We start from the raw sequence: 19,568 nt of genomic DNA, 5'->3' as shown, positions 1-19,568 counted from the left end.
GATCTGGTGCAACCAATTACCTTCAGAAGTCACATAATTAGTTAAATTAAGTCCACCTGTGTGCAATCTAAGTGTCACATGATCTCAGTATATATACACCTGTTCTGAAAGGCCCCAGAGTCTGCAACACCACTAAAGCAAGGGGCACCACCAAGCAAGCGGCACCATGAAGACCAAGGAGCTCTCCAAACAGGTCAGGGTTGGGTTATAAAAAAATATCTGACATTTTTAACATCCCACGGAGCACCATTAAATTCATTATTAAAAAATGGAACGAAAATGGTACCACAACAAACCTGCCAAGAGAGGACCACCCACCAAAACCCACAGACCAGGCAAGGAGGGCATTAATCAGAGAGGCAACAAAAATACCAAAGACAACCCTGAAGGAGCTGCAAAGCGCCACAGCTGAGATTGGAATATCTGTCCATAGGACCCCTTTAAGCTGTATACTCCACAGAGCTGGGCTTTATGGAAGAGTTACCAGGAAAAAAAGCCATTGCTTAAAGAAAAAAATAAGCAAATACGTTTGGTGTTCGCCAAAAGGCATGTGGGAGACTCCCCAAACATTTGGAAGGTACTCTGGTCAGATGAGACTAAAATGTAGCTTTTTGGCCATCAAGGAAAACACTATGTCTGGCGCAAACCCAACACCTCTCATCACCCTGAGAACACTCTCCCCACAGTGAAGCATGGTGGTGGCAGCATCATGCTGTGGGGTGGTGTTTTTCATCGGCAGGGAAACTGGTCAGAATTGAAGGAACGATGGATGGCACTAAATACAGGGTAATTCTTGAGGGAAACCTGTTTCAGTCTTCCAGAGATTTGAGACTGGGACAGAGGTTCACCTTTCAGCAGGACAATGACCCTAAGCATACTGCTAAAGCAACACTCGAGTGGTTTAAGGGGAAACATTTAAATGTCTTGGAATGGCCTAGTCAAAGCCCAGACCTCAATCCAATTGAGAATCTGTGGTATGACTTAAAGATTGCTGTACACCAGCAGAACCCATCCAACTTGAAGGAGCTGGAGCAGTTTTACCCTGAAGAATGGGAAAAAATCCCAGTGGCTAGATGTGCCAAGCTTATAGAGACATACCCCAAGAGACTTGCAGCTGTATTATGGCAAAATGTGGCTCTACAAAGTATTGACTTTGGTGGGGGGGTGAATAGTTATGCACGCTCAAGTTTTCTGTATTTTTCATCTAATTTCTAAAAACAAAAGATAGATAGATAGATATATAAATAGAGGTATAGACCTACTCTTTAACATGTTTCCTACAGGGAACAGAGTTCCTCATGCAGGTCCCAGTCAGGATGTCTACGTTGTCAACGACGACGAAGGGCTTCTCCTCAAGAGTCACGATAGACAGGTGGTTCTCATCGGCCTCCTCGTCTCCCCACGAGTTATACCTGCTCACACACACATTATAATGCATTATAACAAGATATACCTGCTCACACACACATTATAATGCATTATAACAAGTTATACCTGCTCACACACACATTATAATGCATTATAACAAGATATACCTGCCCAGACAGACATTATAATGCATTATAACAAGTTATACCTGCTCAGACAGACATTATAATGCATTATAACAAGATATACCTGCCCAGACATACATTATAATGCATTATAATAAGATATACCTGCCCAGACAGACATTATAATGCATTATAACAAGATATACCTGCTCACACACACATTATAATGCATTATGACAAGATATACCTGCTAACACACACATTATAATGCATTATAACAAGACATACCTGCTCAGACAGACATTATAATGCTTTATAACGAGTTACGCCTGCTTACACAGAACACCAGGGGGTTAGAGATAGACTAGTGTCCTGTCCAGGGGGTTAGGGTTAGACTAGTGTCCTGTCCAGGGGCTTAGGGTTAGACTAGTGTCCTGTCCAGGGGGTTAGGGTTGGACTAGTGTCCTGTCCAGGGTTTAGGGTTAGACTAGTGTCCTGTCCAGGAGGTTGGGGTTAGACTAGTGTCCTGTCCAGGGGGTTAGGGTTAGACTAGTGTCCTGTCCAGGAGGTTAGGGTTAGACTAGTGTCCTGTCCAGGGGGTTAGGGTTAGACTAGTGTCCTTTCCAGGGGGTTAGGGTTAGACTAGTGTCCTGTCCAGGAGATTAGGGTTAGACTAGTGTCCTATCCAGGGGGTTAGGGTTAGACTAGTGTCCTGTCCAGGGGGTTAGGGTTAGACGAGTGTCCTGTCCAGGGGTTAGGGTTAGATTCGTGTCCTGTCCAGGGGGTTAGGGTTAGACTAGTGTCCTGTCCAGGGGGTTAGGATTAGACTAGTGTCCTGTCCAGGGGTTAGGGTTAGACTAGTGTCCTGTCCAGGGGTTAGAGATAGACTAGTGTCCTGTCCAGGGCTTAGGGTTAGACTAGTGTCCTGTCCAGGGGGATAGACTAGTGTCCTGTCCAGGGCTTAGGTTAGACTAGTGTCCTGTCCAGGGGGTTAGGGTTAGACTAGTGTCCTGTCCAGGGGTTAGAGATAGACTAGTGTCCTGTCCAGGGCTTAGGGTTAGACTAGTGTCCTGTCCAGGGGTTAGGGTTAGACTAGTGTCCTGTCCAGGGGGTTAGGGTTAGACTAGTGTCCTGTCCAGGGGTTAGACTAGTGTCCTGTCCAGGAGGTTAGGGTTAGACTAGTGACCTGTCCAAGGGGTTAGGGTTAGACTAGTGTCCTGTCCAGGGGGTTAGGGTTAGACTAGTGTCCTTTCCAGGGGTTTAGGGTTAGACTAGTGTCCTGTCCAGGGGTTAGGGTTAGACTAGTGTCCTGTCCAGGGGGTTAGGGATAGACTAGTGTCCTGTCCAGGGGTTAGGGTTAGACTAGTGTCCTGTCCAGGGCTAAGGGTTAGACTAGTGTCCTGTCCACGGGGTTAGGGTTAGACTAGTGTCCTGTCCAGGGCTTAGGGTTAGACTAGTGTCCTGTCCAGGAGATTAGGGTTAGACTAGTGTCCTGTCCAGGGGTTAGGGTTAGACTAGTGTCCTGTCCAGGGGTTAGGGTTAGACTAGTGTCCTGTCCAGGGGTTAGGGTTAGATTAGTGTCCTGTCCAGGGGTTAGGGTTAGAATAATGTGTCCTGTCCAGGGGGTTAGGGTTAGACTAGTGTCCTGTCCAGGGGGTTAGGGTTAGACTAGTGTCCTGTCCAGGGGTTAGAGATAGACTAGTGTCCTGTCCAGGGGTTAGGGTTAGACTAGTGTCCTGTCCAGGGGGGTTAGGGTTAGACTAGTGTCCTGTCCAGGGGTTAGGGTTAGACTAGTGTCCTGTCCAGGGGGATAGACTAGTGTCCTGTCCAGGGGGTTAGGGTTAGACTAGTGTCCTGTCCAGGGGCTTAGGGTTAGACTAGTGTCCTGTCCAGGGGCTTAGGGTTAGACTAGTGTCCTGTCCCAGGCTTAGGGTTAGACTAGTGTCCTGTCCAGGGGGTTAGGGTTAGACTAGTGTCCTGTCCAGGGGCTTAGGGTTAGACTAGTGTCCTGTCCAGGGGTTAGGGATAGACTAGTGTCCTGTCCAGGGGTTAGGGTTAGACTAGTGTCCTGTCCAGGGGTTAGGGTTAGACTAGTGTCCTGTCCAGGAGATTAGGGTTAGACTAGTGTCCTGTCCAGGAGATTAGGGTTAGACTAGTGTCCTGTCCAGGGGTTAGGGTTAGACTAGTGTCCTGTCCAGGGGTTAGGGTTAGACTAGTGTCCTGTCCAGGGGTTAGGGTTAGACTCGTGTCCTGTCCAGGGGTTAGGGTTAGACTAGTGTCCTGTCCAGGGGGTTAGGGTTCGACTAGTGTCCTGTCCAGGGGTTAGGGTTAGACTAGTGTCCTGTCCAGGGGGATAGACTAGTGTCCTGTCCAGGGGTTAGGGTTAGACTAGTGTCCTGTCCAGGGGGATAGACTAGTGTCCTGTCCAGGGGTTAGGGTTAGACTAGTGTCCTGTCCAGGGGCTTAGGGTTAGACTAGTGTCCTGTCCAGGGGCTTAGGGTTAGACTAGTGTCCTATCCAGGGGTTAGGGTTAGACTAGTGTCCTGTCCAGGGGTTAGGGTTAGACTAGTGTCCTGTCCAGGGGTTAGGGTTAGATTCGTGTCCTGTCCAGGGGTTAGGGTTAGACTAGTGTCCTGTCCAGGGGGTTAGGATTAGACTAGTGTCCTGTCCAGGGGTTAGGGTTAGACTAGTGTCCTGTCCAGGGGTTAGAGATAGACTAGTGTCCTGTCCAGGGCTTAGGGTTAGACTAGTGTCCTGTCCAGGGGATAGACTAGTGTCCTGTCCAGGGCTTAGGGTTAGACTAGTGTCCTGTCCAGGGGTTAGGGTTAGACTAGTGTCCTGTCCAGGGGGTTAGAGATAGACTAGTGTCCTGTCCAGGGCTTAGGGTTAGACTAGTGTCCTGTCCAGGGGGTTAGGGTTAGACTAGTGTCCTGTCCAGGGGTTAGGGTTAGACTAGTGTCCTGTCCAGGGGTTAGACTAGTGTCCTGTCCAGGAGGTTAGGGTTAGACTAGTGACCTGTCCAAGGGGTTAGGGTTAGACTAGTGTCCTGTCCAGGGGTTAGGGTTAGACTAGTGTCCTTTCCAGGGGTTTAGGGTTAGACTAGTGTCCTGTCCAGGGGGTTAGGGTTAGACTAGTGTCCTGTCCAGGGGTTAGGGTTAGACTAGTGTCCTGTCCAGGGGTTAGGGTTAGACTAGTGTCCTGTCCAGGGCTAAGGGTTAGACTAGTGTCCTGTCCAGGGGTTAGGGTTAGACTAGTGTCCTGTCCAGGGCTTAGGGTTAGACTAGTGTCCTGTCCAGGAGATTAGGGTTAGACTAGTGTCCTGTCCAGGGGTTAGGGTTAGACTAGTGTCCTGTCCAGGGGTTAGGGTTAGACTAGTGTCCTGTCCAGGGGTTAGGGTTAGATTAGTGTCCTGTCCAGGGGTTAGGGTTAGAATAATGTGTCCTGTCCAGGGGTTAGGGTTAGACTAGTGTCCTGTCCAGGGGTTAGGGTTAGACTAGTGTCCTGTCCAGGGGTTAGAGATAGACTAGTGTCCTGTCCAGGAGGTTAGGGTTAGACTAGTGTCCTGTCCAAGGGGTTAGGGTTAGACTAGTGTCCTTACCAGGGGGTTAGGGTTAGACTAGTGTCCTGTCCAGGGGGATAGACTAGTGTCCTGTCCAGGGGGTTAGGGTTAGACTGGTGTCCTGTCCAGGGGCTTAGGGTTAGACTAGTGTCCTGTCCAGGGGCTTAGGGTTAGACTAGTGTCCTGTCCAGGGGTTAGGGTTAGACTAGTGTCCTGTCCAGGGGTTAGGGTTAGACTAGTGTCCTGTCCAGGGGCTTAGGTTAGACTAGTGTCCTGTCCAGGGGCTTAGGGTTAGACTAGTGTCCTGTCCAGGGGTTAGGGTTAGACTAGTGTCCTGTCCAGGGGTTAGGGTTAGACTAGTGTCCTGTCCAGGAGGTTAGGGTTAGACTAGTGTCCTGTCCAGGGGTTAGGGTTAGACTAGTGTCCTGTCCAGGGGTTAGGGATAGACTAGTGTCCTGTCCAGGGGGTTAGGGTTAGACTAGTGTCCTGTCCAGGGCTTAGGGTTAGACTAGTGTCCTGTCCAGGAGATTAGGGTTAGACTAGTGTCCTGTCCAGGAGATTAGGGTTAGACTAGTGTCCTGTCCAGGGGTTAGGGTTAGACTAGTGTCCTGTCCAGGGGTTAGGGTTAGACTAGTGTCCTGTCCAGGGGTTAGGGTTAGATTCGTGTCCTGTCCAGGGGTTAGGGTTAGACTAGTGTCCTGTCCAGGGGTTAGGATTCGACTAGTGTCCTGTCCAGGGGTTAGGGTTAGACTAGTGTCCTGTCCAGGGGGATAGACTAGTGTCCTGTCCAGGGGTTAGGGTTAGACTAGTGTCCTGTCCAGGGGGATAGACTAGTGTCCTGTCCAGGGGTTAGGGTTAGACTAGTGTCCTGTCCAGGGGCTTAGGGTTAGACTAGTGTCCTGTCCAGGGGATTAGGGTTAGACTAGTGTCCTGTCCAGGAGATTAGGGTTAGACTAGTGTCCTGTCCAGGGGGTTAGGGTTAGACTAGTGTCCTGTCCAGGGGTTAGGGTTAGACTAGTGTCCTGTCCAGGGGTTAGGGTTAGACTAGTGTCCTGTCCAGGGGGTTAGGGTTAGACTAGTGTCCTGTCCAGGGGTTAGGATTAGACTAGTGTCCTGTCCAGGGGGTTAGGGTTAGACTAGTGTCCTGTCCAGGGGATAGACTAGTGTCCTGTCCAGGGGTTAGGGTTAGACTAGTGTCCTGTCCAGGGGGATAGACTAGTGTCCTGTCCAGGGGTTAGGGTTAGACTAGTGTCCTGTCCAGGGGCTTAGGGTTAGACTAGTGTCCTGTCCAGGGGCTTAGGGTTAGACTAGTGTCCTATCCAGGGGTTAGGGTTAGACTAGTGTCCTGTCCAGGGGTTAGGGTTAGACTAGTGTCCTGTCCAGGGGTTAGGGTTAGATTCGTGTCCTGTCCAGGGGTTAGGGTTAGACTAGTGTCCTGTCCAGGGGTTAGGATTAGACTAGTGTCCTGTCCAGGGGTTAGGGTTAGACTAGTGTCCTGTCCAGGGGTTAGAGATAGACTAGTGTCCTGTCCAGGGCTTAGGGTTAGACTAGTGTCCTGTCCAGGGGGGGTAGACTAGTGTCCTGTCCAGGGCTTAGGGTTAGACTAGTGTCCTGTCCAGGGGGTTAGGGTTAGACTAGTGTCCTGTCCAGGGGGTTAGAGATAGACTAGTGTCCTGTCCAGGGCTTAGGGTTAGACTAGTGTCCTGTCCAGGGGGTTAGGGTTAGACTAGTGTCCTGTCCAGGGGTTAGGGTTAGACTAGTGTCCTGTCCAGGGGTTAGACTAGTGTCCTGTCCAGGAGGTTAGGGTTAGACTAGTGACCTGTCCAAGGGGTTAGGGTTAGACTAGTGTCCTGTCCAGGGGGTTAGGGTTAGACTAGTGTCCTTTCCAAGGGTTTAGGGTTAGACTAGTGTCCTGTCCAGGGGTTAGGGTTAGACTAGTGTCCTGTCCAGGGGTTAGGGATAGACTAGTGTCCTGTCCAGGGGTTAGGGTTAGACTAGTGTCCTGTCCAGGGCTAAGGGTTAGACTAGTGTCCTGTCCACGGGGTTAGGGTTAGACTAGTGTCCTGTCCAGGGCTTAGGGTTAGACTAGTGTCCTGTCCAGGAGATTAGGGTTAGACTAGTGTCCTGTCCAGGGGTTAGGGTTAGACTAGTGTCCTGTCCAGGGGGTTAGGGTTAGACTAGTGTCCTGTCCAGGGGTTAGGGTTAGATTAGTGTCCTGTCCAGGGGTTAGGGTTAGAATAATGTGTCCTGTCCAGGGGTTAGGGTTAGACTAGTGTCCTGTCCAGGGGTTAGGGTTAGACTAGTGTCCTGTCCAGGGGGTTAGAGATAGACTAGTGTCCTGTCCAGGGCTTAGGGTTAGACTAGTGTCCTGTCCAGGGGGTTAGGGTTAGACTAGTGTCCTGTCCAGGGGTTAGGGTTAGACTAGTGTCCTGTCCAGGGGGATAGACTAGTGTCCTGTCCAGGGGTTAGGGTTAGACTAGTGTCCTGTCCAGGGGCTTAGGGTTAGACTAGTGTCCTGTCCAGGGGCTTAGGGTTAGACTAGTGTCCTGTCCAGGGGCTTAGGGTTAGGGTTAGACTAGTGTCCTGTCCAGGGGTTAGGGTTAGACTAGTGTCCTGTCCAGGGGCTTAGGGTTAGACTAGTGTCCTGTCCAGGGGCTTAGGGTTAGACTAGTGTCCTGTCCAGGAGGTTAGGGTTAGACTAGTGTCCTGTCCAGGGGGTTAGGGTTAGACTAGTGTCCTGTCCAGGGGGTTAGGGTTAGACTAGTGTCCTGTCCAGGGGTTAGGGTTAGACTAGTGTCCTGTCCAGGGGGTTAGGGTTAGACTAGTGTCCTGTCCAGGGGGTTAGGGTTAGACTAGTGTCCTGTCCAGGGCTTAGGGTTAGACTAGTGTCCTGTCCAGGAGATTAGGGTTAGACTAGTGTCCTGTCCAGGAGATTAGGGTTAGACTAGTGTCCTGTCCAGGGGTTAGGGTTAGACTAGTGTCCTGTCCAGGGGTTAGGGTTAGACTAGTGTCCTGTCCAGGGGTTAGGGTTAGACTCGTGTCCTGTCCAGGGGTTAGGGTTAGACTAGTGTCCTGTCCAGGGGGTTAGGATTCGACTAGTGTCCTGTCCAGGGGTTAGGGTTAGACTAGTGTCCTGTCCAGGGGGATAGACTAGTGTCCTGTCCAGGGGTTAGGGTTAGACTAGTGTCCTGTCCAGGGGGATAGACTAGTGTCCTGTCCAGGGGTTAGGGTTAGACTAGTGTCCTGTCCAGGGGCTTAGGGTTAGACTAGTGTCCTGTCCAGGGGCTTAGGGTTAGACTAGTGTCCTGTCCCGGGCTTAGGGTTAGACTAGTGTCCTGTCCAGGGGTTTAGGGTTAGACTAGTGTCCTGTCCAGGGGGTTAGGGCTAGACTAGTGTCCTGTCCAGGGGTTAGGGATAGACTAGTGTCCTGTCCAGGGGTTAGGGTTAGACTAGTGTCCTGTCCAGGGCTAAGGGTTAGACTAGTGTCCTGTCCAGGGGTTAGGGTTAGACTAGTGTCCTGTTCAGGGGGTTAGGGTTAGACTAGTGTCCTGTCCAGGAGATTAGGGTTAGACTAGTGTCCTGTCCAGGGGTTAGGGTTAGACTAGTGTCCTGTCCAGGGGTTAGGGTTAGATTAGTGTCCTGTCCAGGGGTTAGGGTTAGACTAGTGTCCTCTCCAGGGGTTAGGGTTAGACTAGTGTCCTGTCCAGGGGTTAGGGTTAGACTAGTGTCCTGTCCAGGGGTTAGAGATAGACTAGTGTCCTGTCCAGGGCTTAGGGTTAGACTAGTGTCCTGTCCAGGGGATAGACTAGTGTCCTGTCCAGGGCTTAGGGTTAGACTAGTGTCCTGTCCAGGGGTTAGGGTTAGACTAGTGTCCTGTCCAGGGGGTTAGAGATAGACTAGTGTCCTGTCCAGGGCTTAGGGTTAGACTAGTGTCCTGTCCAGGGGTTAGGGTTAGACTAGTGTCCTGTCCAGGGGGATAGACTAGTGTCCTGTCCAGGGCTTAGGGTTAGACTAGTGTCCTGTCCAGGGGTTAGGGTTAGACTAGTGTCCTGTCCAGGGGTTAGGGTTAGACTAGTGTCCTGTCCAGGGGTTAGGGTTAGACTAGAGTCCTGTCCAGGGGTTAGACTAGTGTCCTGTCCAGGAGGTTAGGGTTAGACTAGTGTCCTGTCCAGGGGTTAGGGTTAGACTAGTGTCCTTACCAGGGGTTAGGGTTAGACTAGTGTCCTGTCCAGGAGGTTATGGTTAGACTAGTGTCCTGTCCAGGGGGTTTAGGGTTAGACTCGTGTCCTGTCCAGGGGGATAGACTAGAGTCCTGTCCAGGGGTTAGGGTTAGACTAGTGTCCTGTCCAGGGGGGGTAGACTAGTATCCTGTCCAGGGGTTAGGGTTAGACTAGTGTCCTGTCCAGGGGCTTAGGGTTAGACTAGTGTCCTGTCCCGGGCTTAGGGTTAGACTAGTGTCCTGTCCAGGGGTTAGGGTTAGACTAGTGTCCTGTCCAGGGGTTAGGGTTAGACTAGTGTCCTGTCCAGGGGCTTAGGGTTAGACTAGTGTCATGTCCAGGGGCTTAGGGTTAGACTAGTGTCCTGTCCAGGGCTTAGGGTTAGACTAGTGTCCTGTCCAGGGGTTAGGGTTAGACTAGTGTCCTGTCCAGGGGTTAGGGGTTAGACTAGTGTCCTGTCCAGGGGTTAGGGTTAGACTAGTGTCCTGTCCAGGAGGTTAGGGTTAGACTAGTGTCCTGTCCAGGGCTAAGGGTTAGACTAGTGTCCTGTCCACGGGGTTAGGGTTAGACTAGTGTCCTGTCCAGGGCTTAGGGTTAGACTAGTGTCCTGTCCAGGAGATTAGGGTCAGACTAGTGTCCTGTCCAGGGGGATAGACTAGTGTCCTGTCCAGGGCTTAGGGTTAGACTAGTGTCCTGTCCAGGGGGTTAGGGTTAGATTAGTGTCCTGTCCAAGGGTTTAGGGTTAGACTAGTGTCCTGTCCAGGGGTTAGGGTTAGACTAGTGTCCTGTCCAGTGGGATAGACTAGGGTCCTGTCCAGGGCTTAGGGTTAGACTAGTGTCCTGTCCAGGGGTTAGGGTTAGACTAGTGTCCTGTCCAGGGGGATAGACTAGTGTCCTGTCCAGGGCTTAGGGTTAGACTAGTGTCCTGTCCAGGGGGTTAGGGTTAGACTAGTGTCCTGTCCAGGGGTTAGGGTTAGACTAGTGTCCTGTCCAGGGGGTTAGGGTTAGACAAGTGTCCTGTCCAGGGGTTAGGGTTAGACTAGTGTCCTGTCCAGGGGTTAGACTAGTGTCCTGTCCAGGAGGTTAGGGTTAGACTAGTGTCCTGTCCAAGGGGTTAGGGTTAGACTAGTGTCCTGTCCAGGGGTTAGGGTTAGACTAGTGTCCTGTCCAGGAGGTTATGGTTAGACTAGTGTCCTGTCCAAGGGTTTAGGGTTAGACTAGTGTCCTGTCCAGGGGTTAGGGTTAGACTCGTGTCCTGTCCAGGGGGATAGACTAGTGTCCTGTCCAGGGGTTAGGGTTAGACTAGTGTCCTGTCCAGGGGGATAGACTAGTGTCCTGTCCAGGGGTTAGGGTTAGACTAGTGTCCTGTCCAGGGGCTTAGGGTTAGACTAGTGTCCTGTCCAGGGGCTTAGGGTTAGACTAGTGTCCTGTCCCGGGCTTAGGGTTAGACTAGTGTCCTGTCCAGGGGTTAGGGTTAGACTAGTGTCCTGTCCAGGGGCTTAGGGTTAGACTAGTGTCCTGTCCAGGGGCTTAGGGTTAGACTAGTGTCCTGTCCAGGGGTTAGGGTTAGACTAGTGTCCTGTCCAGGAGGTTAGGGTTAGACTAGTGTCCTGTCCAGGGGTTAGGGTTAGACTAGTGTCCTGTCCAGGAGGTTAGGGTTAGACTAGTGTCCTGTCCAGGGGTTAGGGTTAGACTAGTGTCCTGTCCAGGAGGTTAGGGTTAGACTAGTGTCCTGTCCAGGGCTAAGGGTTAGACTAGTGTCCTGTCCAGGGGGTTAGGGTTAGACTAGTGTCCTGTCCAGGGGTGTTAGGGTTAGACTAGTGTCCTGTCCAGGGGTTAGGGTTAGATTAGTGTCCTGTCCAAGGGTTTAGGGTTAGACTAGTGTCCTGTCCAGGGGTTAGGGTTAGACTCGTGTCCTGTCCAGGGGGATAGACTAGTGTCCTGTTCAGGGGTTAGGGTTAGACTAGTGTCCTGTCCAGGGGGTTAGGGTTAGACTAGTGTCCTGTCCAGGGGCTTAGGGTTAGACTAGTGTCCTGTCCAGGGGCTTAGGGTTAGACTAGTGTCCTGTCCAGGGCTTAGGGTTAGACTATTGTCTTGTCCAGGGGTTAGGGTTAGACTAGTGTCCTGTCCAGGGGCTTAGGGTTAGACTAGTGTCCTGTCCAGGGGTTTAGGGTTAGACTAGTGTCCTGTCCAGGGGGTTAGGGTTAGACTAGTGTCCTGTCCAGGGGGTTAGGGTTAGACTAGTGTCCTGTCCAGGGGGATAGACTAGTGTCCTGTCCAGGGCTTAGGGTTAGACTAGTGTCCTGTCCAAGGGGTTAGGGTTAGACTAGTGTCCTGTCCAGGGGCTTAGGGTTAGACTAGTGTCCTGTCCAGGGGTTAGGGTTAGACTAGTGTCCTGTCCACAGACTAGTGTCCTGTCTAGGGCTTAGGGTTAGACTAGTGTCCTGTCCAGGAGGTTAGGGTTAGACTAGTGTCCTGTCCAGGGGGTTAGGGTTAGACTAGTGTCCTTTCCAGGGGTTTAGGGTTAGACTGGTGTCCTGTCCAGGAGGTTAGGGTTAGACTAGTGTCCTGTCCAGGGGGTTAGGGTTAGACTAGTGTCCTGTCCAGGGGGTTAGGGATAGACTAGTGTCCTGTCCAGGGGTTAGGGTTAGACTAGTGTCCTGTCCAGGGCTAAGGGTTAGACTAGTGTCCTGTCCAGGGGTTAGGGTTAGACTAGTGTCCTGTCCAGGGCTTAGGGTTAGACTAGTGTCCTGTCCAGGGGTTAGGGTTAGACTAGTGTCCTGTCCAGGGGTTAGGGTTAGATTAGTGTCCTGTCCAAGGGTTTAGGGTTAGACTAGTGTCCTGTCCAGGGGGTTAGGGTTAGACTCGTGTCCTGTCCAGGGGGATAGACTAGTGTCCTGTTCAGGGGTTAGGGTTAGACTAGTGTCCTGTCCAGGAGGTTAGGGTTAGACTAGTGTCCTGTCCAAGGGGTTAGGGTTAGACTAGTGTCCTGTCCAGGGGTTAGGGTTAGACTAGTGTCCTGTCCAGGAGGTTATGGTTAGACTAGTGTCCTGTCCAGGGGTTTAGGTTAGACTCGTGTCCTGTCCAGGGGATAGACTAGTGTCCTGTCCAGGGGTTAGGGTTAGACTAGTGTCCTGTCCAGGGGCTTAGGGTTAGACTAGTGTCCTGTCCAGGGGCTTAGAGTTAGACTAGTGTCCTGTCCCGGGCTTAGGGTTAGACTAGTGTCCTGTCCAGGGGTTAGGGTTAGACTAGTGTCCTGTCCAGGGGCTTAGGGTTAGACTAGTGTCCTGTCCAGGGGCTTAGGGTTAGACTAGTGTCCTGTCCAGGGGGTTAGGGTTAGACTAGTGTCCTGTCCAGGAGGTTAGGGTTTAGACTAGTGTCTTGTCCAGGGGTTAGGGTTAGACTAGTGTCCTGTCCAGGAGGTTAGGGTTAGACTAGTGTCCTGTCCAGGGGTTAGGGTTAGACTAGTGTCCTGTCCAGGGGTTAGGGTTAGACTAGTGTCCTGTCCAGGAGGTTAGGGTTAGACTAGTGTCCTGTCCAGGGCTTAGGGTTAGACTAGTGTCCTGTCCACGGGGTTAGGGTTAGACTAGTGTCCTGTCCAGGGGTTAGGGTTAGACTAGTGTCCTGTCCAGGGGCTTAGGGTTAGACTAGTGTCCTGTCCAGGAGGTTAGGTTTAGACTAGTGTCCTGTCCAGGGGGTTAGGGTTAGACTAGTGTCCTGTCCAGGGGTTAGGGTTAGACTAGTGTCCTGTCCAGGAGGTTAGGGTTAGACTAGTGTCCTGTCCAGGGCTTAAGGGTTAGACTAGTGTCCTGTCCACGGGGTTAGGGTTAGACTAGTGTCCTGTCCAGGGCTTAGTGTTAGACTAGTGTCCTGTCCAGGAGATTAGGGTTAGACTAGTGTCCTATCCAGGGGGTTAGGGTTAGACTAGTGTCCTGTCCAGGGGTTAGGGTTAGACTAGTGTCCTGTCCAGGAGGTTATGGTTAGACTAGTGTCCTGTCCAGGGGTTTAGGTTAGACTCGTGTCCTGTCCAGGGGATAGACTAGTGTCCTGTCCAGGGGTTAGGGTTAGACTAGTGTCCTGTCCAGGAGGTTAGGGTTAGACTAGTGTCCTGTCCAGGGGTTAGGGTTAGACTAGTGTCCTGTCCAGGGGTTAGGGTTAGACTAGTGTCCTGTCCAGGAGGTTATGGTTAGACTAGTGTCCTGTCCAGGGGTTTAGGGTTAGACTCGTGTCCTGTCCAGGGGGATAGACTAGTGTCCTGTCCAGGGGTTAGGGTTAGACTAGTGTCCTGTCCAGGGGCTTAGGGTTAGACTAGTGTCCTGTCCAGGGGCTTAGAGTTAGACTAGTGTCCTGTCCCGGGCTTAGGGTTAGACTAGTGTCCTGTCCAGGGGTTAGGGTTAGACTAGTGTCCTGTCCAGGGGCTTAGGGTTAGACTAGTGTCCTGTCCAGGGGCTTAGGGTTAGACTAGTGTCCTGTCCAGGGGGTTAGGGTTAGACTAGTGTCCTGTCCAGGAGGTTAGGTTTAGACTAGTGTCTTGTCCAGGGGGTTAGGGTTAGACTAGTGTCCTGTCCAGGAGGTTAGGGTTAGACTAGAGTCCTGTCCAGGGGGTTAGGGTTAGACTAGTGTCCTGTCCAGGGGTTAGGGTTAGACTAGTGTCCTGTCCAGGAGGTTAGGGTTAGACTAGTGTCCTGTCCAGGGCTAAGGGTTAGACTAGTGTCCTGTCCACGGGGTTAGGGTTAGACTAGTGTCCTGTCCAGGGGGTTAGGGTTAGACTAGTGTCCTGTCCAGGGGCTTAGGGTTAGACTAGTGTCCTGTCCAGGAGGTTAGGTTTAGACTAGTGTCCTGTCCAGGGGTTAGGGTTAGACTAGTGTCCTGTCCAGGAGGTTAGGGTTAGACTAGTGTCCTGTCCAGGAGGTTAGGGTTAGACTAGTGTCCTGTCCAGGGCTAAGGGTTAGACTAGTGTCCTGTCCAGGAGATTAGGTTAGACTAGTGTCCTGTCCAGGAGGTTAGGGTTAGACTAGTGTCCTGTCCAGGGCTAAGGGTTAGACTAGTGTCCTGTCCAGGGGGTTAGGGTTAGATTAGTGTCCTGTCCAAGGGTTTAGGGTTAGACTAGTGTCCTGTCCAGGGGGTTAGGGTTAGACTAGTGTCCTGTCCAGGGGGATAGACTAGTGTCCTGTCCAGGGCTTAGAGTTAGACTAGTGTCCTGTCCAGTGGGTTAGGGTTAGACTCGTGTCCTGTCCAGGGGGTTAGGGTTAGACTAGTGTCCTGTCCAGGGCTTAGGGTTAGACTAGTGTCCTGTCCAGGGGTTAGGGTTAGACTAGTGTCCTGTCCAGGGGGTTAGGGTTAGACTAGTGTCCTGTCCAGGAGGTTATGGTTAGACTAGTGTCCTGTCCAAGGGTTTAGGGTTAGACTAGTGTCCTGTCCAGGGGGTTAGGGTTAGACTCGTGTCCTGTCCAGGGGGATAGACTAGTGTCCTGTCCAGGGGTTAGGGTTAGACTAGTGTCCTGTCCAGGGGGATAGACTAGTGTCCTGTCCAGGGGTTAGGGTTAGACTAGTGTCCTGTCCAGGGGCTTAGGGTTAGACTAGTGTCCTGTCCAGGGGCTTAGGGTTAGACTAGTGTCCTGTCCCGGGGTTAGGGTTAGACTAGTGTCCTGTCCAGGGGTTAGGGTTAGACTAGTGTCCTGTCCAGGGGCTTAGGGTTAGACTAGTGTCCTGTCCAGGGGCTTAGGGTTAGACTAGTGTCCTGTCCAGGGGTTAGGGTTAGACTAGTGTCCTGTCCAGGAGGTTAGGGTTAGACTAGTGTCCTGTCCAGGGGGTTAGGGTTAGACTAGTGTCCTGTCCAGGAGGTTAGGTTAGACTAGTGTCCTGTCCAGGGGTTAGGGTTAGACTAGTGTCCTGTCCAGGAGGTTAGGGTTAGACTAGTGTCCTGTCCAGGGCTTAGGGTTAGACTAGTGTCCTGTCCAGGGGTTAGGGTTAGACTAGTGTCCTGTCCAGGGGTTAGGGTTAGACTAGTGTCCTGTCCAGGGGGTTAGGGTTAGATTAGTGTCCTGTCCAAGGGTTTAGGGTTAGACTAGTGTCCTGTCCAGGGGTTAGGGTTAGACTCGTGTCCTGTCCAGGGGGATAAACTAGTGTCCTGTTCAGGGGTTAGGGTTAGACTAGTGTCCTGTCCAGGGGATTAGACTAGTGTCCTGTCCAGGGGGATAGGGTTAGACTAGTGTCCTGTCCAGGGGCTTAGGGTTAGACTAGTGTCCTGTCCAGGGGCTTAGGGTTAGACTAGTGTCCTGTCCCGGGCTTAGGGTTAGACTATTGTCCTGTCCAGGGGTTAGGGTTAGACTAGTGTCCTGTCCAGTGGCTTAGGGTTAGACTAGTGTCCTGTCCAGGAGGTTAGGGTTAGACTAGTGTCCTGTCCAAGGGGTTAGGGTTAGACTAGTGTCCTGTCCAGGGGGATAGACTAGTGTCCTGTCCAGGGGTTAGGGTTAGACTAGTGTCCTGTCCAGGGGCTTAGGGTTAGACTAGTGTCCTGTCCAGGGCGTTAGGGTTAGACTAGTGTCCTGTCCAGGGGCTTAGGGTTAGACTAGTGTCCTGTCCAGGGGCTTAGGGTTAGACTAGTGTCCTGTCCAGGGGGTTAGGGTTAGACTAGTGTCCTGTCCAGGAGGTTAGGGTTAGACTAGTGTCCTGTCCAGGGGGTTAGGGTTAGACTAGTGTCCTGTCCAGGGGGTTAGGGTTAGATTAGTGTCCTGTCCAGGGGTTAGGGTTAGACTAGTGTCCTGTCCAGGGGTTAGGGTTAGACTAGTGTCCTGTCCAGGAGGTTAGGGTTAGACTAGTGTCCTGTCCAGGGGTTAGGGTTAGACTAGTGTCCTGTCCAGGGGGTTAGGGTTAGACTAGTGTCCTGTCCAGGGGTTAGGGTTAGACTAGTGTCCTGTCCAGGGGTTAGGGTTAGACTAGTGTCCTGTCCAGGAGATTAGGGTTAGACTAGTGTCCTGTCCAGGGGTTAGGGTTAGACTAGTGTCCTGTACAGGGGGTTAGGGTTAGACTAGTGTCCTGTCCAGGGGTTAGGGTTAGATTAGTGTCCTGTCCAGGGGGTTAGGGTTAGACTAGTGTCCTGTCCAGGGGGTTAGGGTTAGACTAGTGTCCTGTCCAGGGGGACAGGGTTAGACTAGTGTCCTGTCCAGGGGTTAGAGATAGACTAGTGTCCTGTCCAGGGCTTAGGGTTAGACTAGTGTCCTGTCCAGGGGGATAGACTAGTGTCCTGTCCAGGGCTTAGGTTAGACTAGTGTCCTGTCCAGGGGTTAGGGTTAGACTAGTGTCATGTCCAGGGGTTAGAGATAGACTAGTGTCCTGTCCAGGGCTTAGGGTTAGACTAGTGTCCTGTCCAGGGGGTTAGGGTTAGACTAGTGTCCTGTCCAGGGGGTTAGAGATAGACTATTGTCCTGTCCAGGGCTTAGGGTTAGACTAGTGTCCTGTCCAGGGGTTAGGGTTAGACTAGTGTCCTGTCCAGGGGGTTAGAGATAGACTAGTGTCCTGTCCAGGGCTTAGGGTTAGACTAGTGTCCTGTCCAGGGGGTTAGGGTTAGACTAGTGTCCTGTCCAGGGGGATAGACTAGTGTCCTGTCCAGGGCTTAGGGTTAGACTAGTGTCCTGTCCAGGGGGTTAGGGTTAGACTAGTGTCCTGTCCAGGGGGTTAGGGTTAGACTAGTGTCCTGTCCAGGGGGTTAGGGTTAGACTAGTGTCCTGTCCAGGGGGTTAGGGTTAGACTAGTGTCCTGTCCAGGGGATAGACTAGTGTCCTGTCCAGGGCTTAGGGTTAGACTAGTGTCCTGTCCAGGGGGTTAGGGTTAGACTAGTGTCCTGTCCAGGGGTTAGGGTTAGACTAGTGTCCTGTCCAGGGGGTTAGGTTAGACTAGTGTCCTGTCCAGGGGGATAGACTAGTGTCCTGTCCAGGGGTTATGGTTAGACTAGTATCCTGTCCAGGAGGTTAGGGTTAGACTAGTGTCCTATCCAGGGGTTAGGGTTAGACTAGTGTCCTGTCCAGGGGGATAGACTAGTGTCCTGTCCAGGGGGTTAGGGTTAGACTAGTGTCCTGTCCAGGGGATAGACTAGTGTCCTGTCCAGGGGTTAGGGTTAGACTAGTGTCCTGTCCAGGGGTTAGGTTAGACTAGTGTCCTGTCCAGGGGGTTAGGGTTAGATTAGTGTCCTGTCCAGGGGTTAGGGTTAGACTAGTGTCCTGTCCAGGGGTTAGGGTTAGACTAGTGTCCTGTCCAGGGGGACAGGGTTAGACTAGTGTCCTGTCCAGGGGGTTAGAGATAGACTAGTGTCCTGTCCAGGGCTTAGGGTTAGACTAGTGTCCTGTCCAGGGGTTAGGGTTAGACTAGTGTCATGTCCAGGGGGTTAGAGATAGACTAGTGTCCTGTCCAGGGCTTAGGGTTAGACTAGTGTCCTGTCCAGGGGGTTAGGGTTAGACTAGTGTCCTGTCCAGGGGTTAGAGATTAGACTAGTGTCCTGTCCAGGGGGTTAGGGTTAGACTAGTGTCCTGTCCAGGGGTTAGGGTTAGACTAGTGTCCTGTCCAGGGGGTTAGAGATAGACTAGTGTCCTGTCCAGGGCTTAGGGTTAGACTAGTGTCCTGTCCAGGGGGTTAGGGTTAGACTAGTGTCCTGTCCAGGGGGATAGACTAGTGTCCTGTCCAGGGCTTAGGTTAGACTAGTGTCCTGTCCAGGGGTTAGGGTTAGACTAGTGTCCTGTCCAGGGGTTAGGGTTAGACTAGTGTCCTGTCCAGGGGTTAGGTTAGACTAGTGTCCTGTCCAGGGGTTAGGGTTAGACTAGTGTCCTGTCCAGGGGGATAGACTAGTGTCCTGTCCAGGGCTTAGGGTTAGACTAGTGTCCTGTCCAGGGGGTTAGGGTTAGACTAGTGTCCTGTCCAGGGGTTAGGGTTAGACTAGTGTCCTGTCCAGGGGTTAGGGTTAGACTAGTGTCCTGTCCAGGGGGATAGACTAGTGTCCTGTCCAGGGGGTTATGGTTAGACTAGTATCCTGTCCAGGAGGTTAGGGTTAGACTAGTGTCCTATCCAGGGGATAGACTAGTGTCCTGTCCAGGGGGATAGACTAGTGTCCTGTCCAGGGGGTTAGGGTTAGACTAGTGTCCTGTCCAGGGGGATAGACTAGTGTCCTGTCCAGAGGGTTAGGGTTAGACTAGAGTCCTGTCCAGGGGGATAGACTAGTGTCCTTTATATTACATGTAACTATGTCATATTAACAATGTAAATTGATTTTAAAATAGTTGTACCTGGGCCATACCGGGAACATCAGAGACAAGGTCCCATTCTCCCATCGACCCATCTGGAGAGAGTGAGAGAGAGAGTGAGAGAGAGAGAGAGAGAGAGGGGCATGGGGGAGAGAGAGAGAGAGAGAGGGGGGCGGGGGAGAGAATCACACAGAGGTCATATTTAGGATTTTTCAGGGAGTAGAGATCAACAGTATCTTCCGGTGTTGTGTTCAAGAAAAAAGAAAGACCGATTCAAGACTACCTAAAGACCGATTCAAGACCACCTAAAGACCGATTCAAGACCACCTAAAGACCGATTCAAGACCACCTAAAGACCGATTCAAGACCACCTAAAGACCGATTCAAGACCACCTAAAGACCGATTCAAGACCACCTAAAGACCGATTCAAGACCACCTAAAGACCGATTCAAGACCACCTAAAGACCGATTCAAGACCACCTAAAGACCGATTCAAGACCACCTAAAGACCGATTCAAGACCACCTAAAGACCAATTCAAGACCACCTAAAGACCGATTCAAGACCACCTAAAGACCAATTCAAGACCACCTAAAGACCGATTCAAGACCACCTAAAGACCGATTCAAGACCACCTAAAGACCGATTCAAGACCACCTAAAGACCGATTCAAGACCACCTAAAGCGAGACCGATTCAAGACCACCTAAAGCGAAACCGATTCAAGACCACCTAAAGCGAGACCGATTCAAGAGCACCTAAAGCGAGACCAATTCAAGACCACCTAAAGTGAGACCGATTCAAGACTTCCTAAAGACCGATTCAAGACCACCTAAAGCGAGACCGATTCAAGACCACCTAAAGCGAGACCGATTCAAGACCACCTAAAGCAAGACCGATTCAAGACCACCTAAAGCGAGACCGATTCAAGACCACCTAAAGCGAGACCGATTCAAGACCACCTAAAGACCGATTCAAGACCACCTAAAGCGAGACCGATTCAAGACCACCTAAAGCGAGACCGATTCAAGACCACCTAAAGACCGATTCAAGACCACCTAAAGGGA

At 51.7% G+C, this 19,568-nt stretch overlaps 1 pseudogene; it reads right to left on the bottom strand.

The window, feature by feature from the left end:
* The window catches only part of LOC121845040, a 112,790-nt pseudogene extending 94,178 nt beyond the window's left edge, over positions 1-18,612 (bottom strand).
* Between the last annotated feature and the right edge of the window lie 956 nt (positions 18,613-19,568).

This window comes from Oncorhynchus tshawytscha, unplaced genomic scaffold (genome assembly GCF_018296145.1).
Source record: "Oncorhynchus tshawytscha isolate Ot180627B unplaced genomic scaffold, Otsh_v2.0 Un_contig_1091_pilon_pilon, whole genome shotgun sequence".
Taxonomy (NCBI): domain Eukaryota; kingdom Metazoa; phylum Chordata; class Actinopteri; order Salmoniformes; family Salmonidae; genus Oncorhynchus; species Oncorhynchus tshawytscha.
Note: the sequence above shows the minus strand (reverse complement) of the source record. Positions and strands in the feature narration are given on the sequence as shown.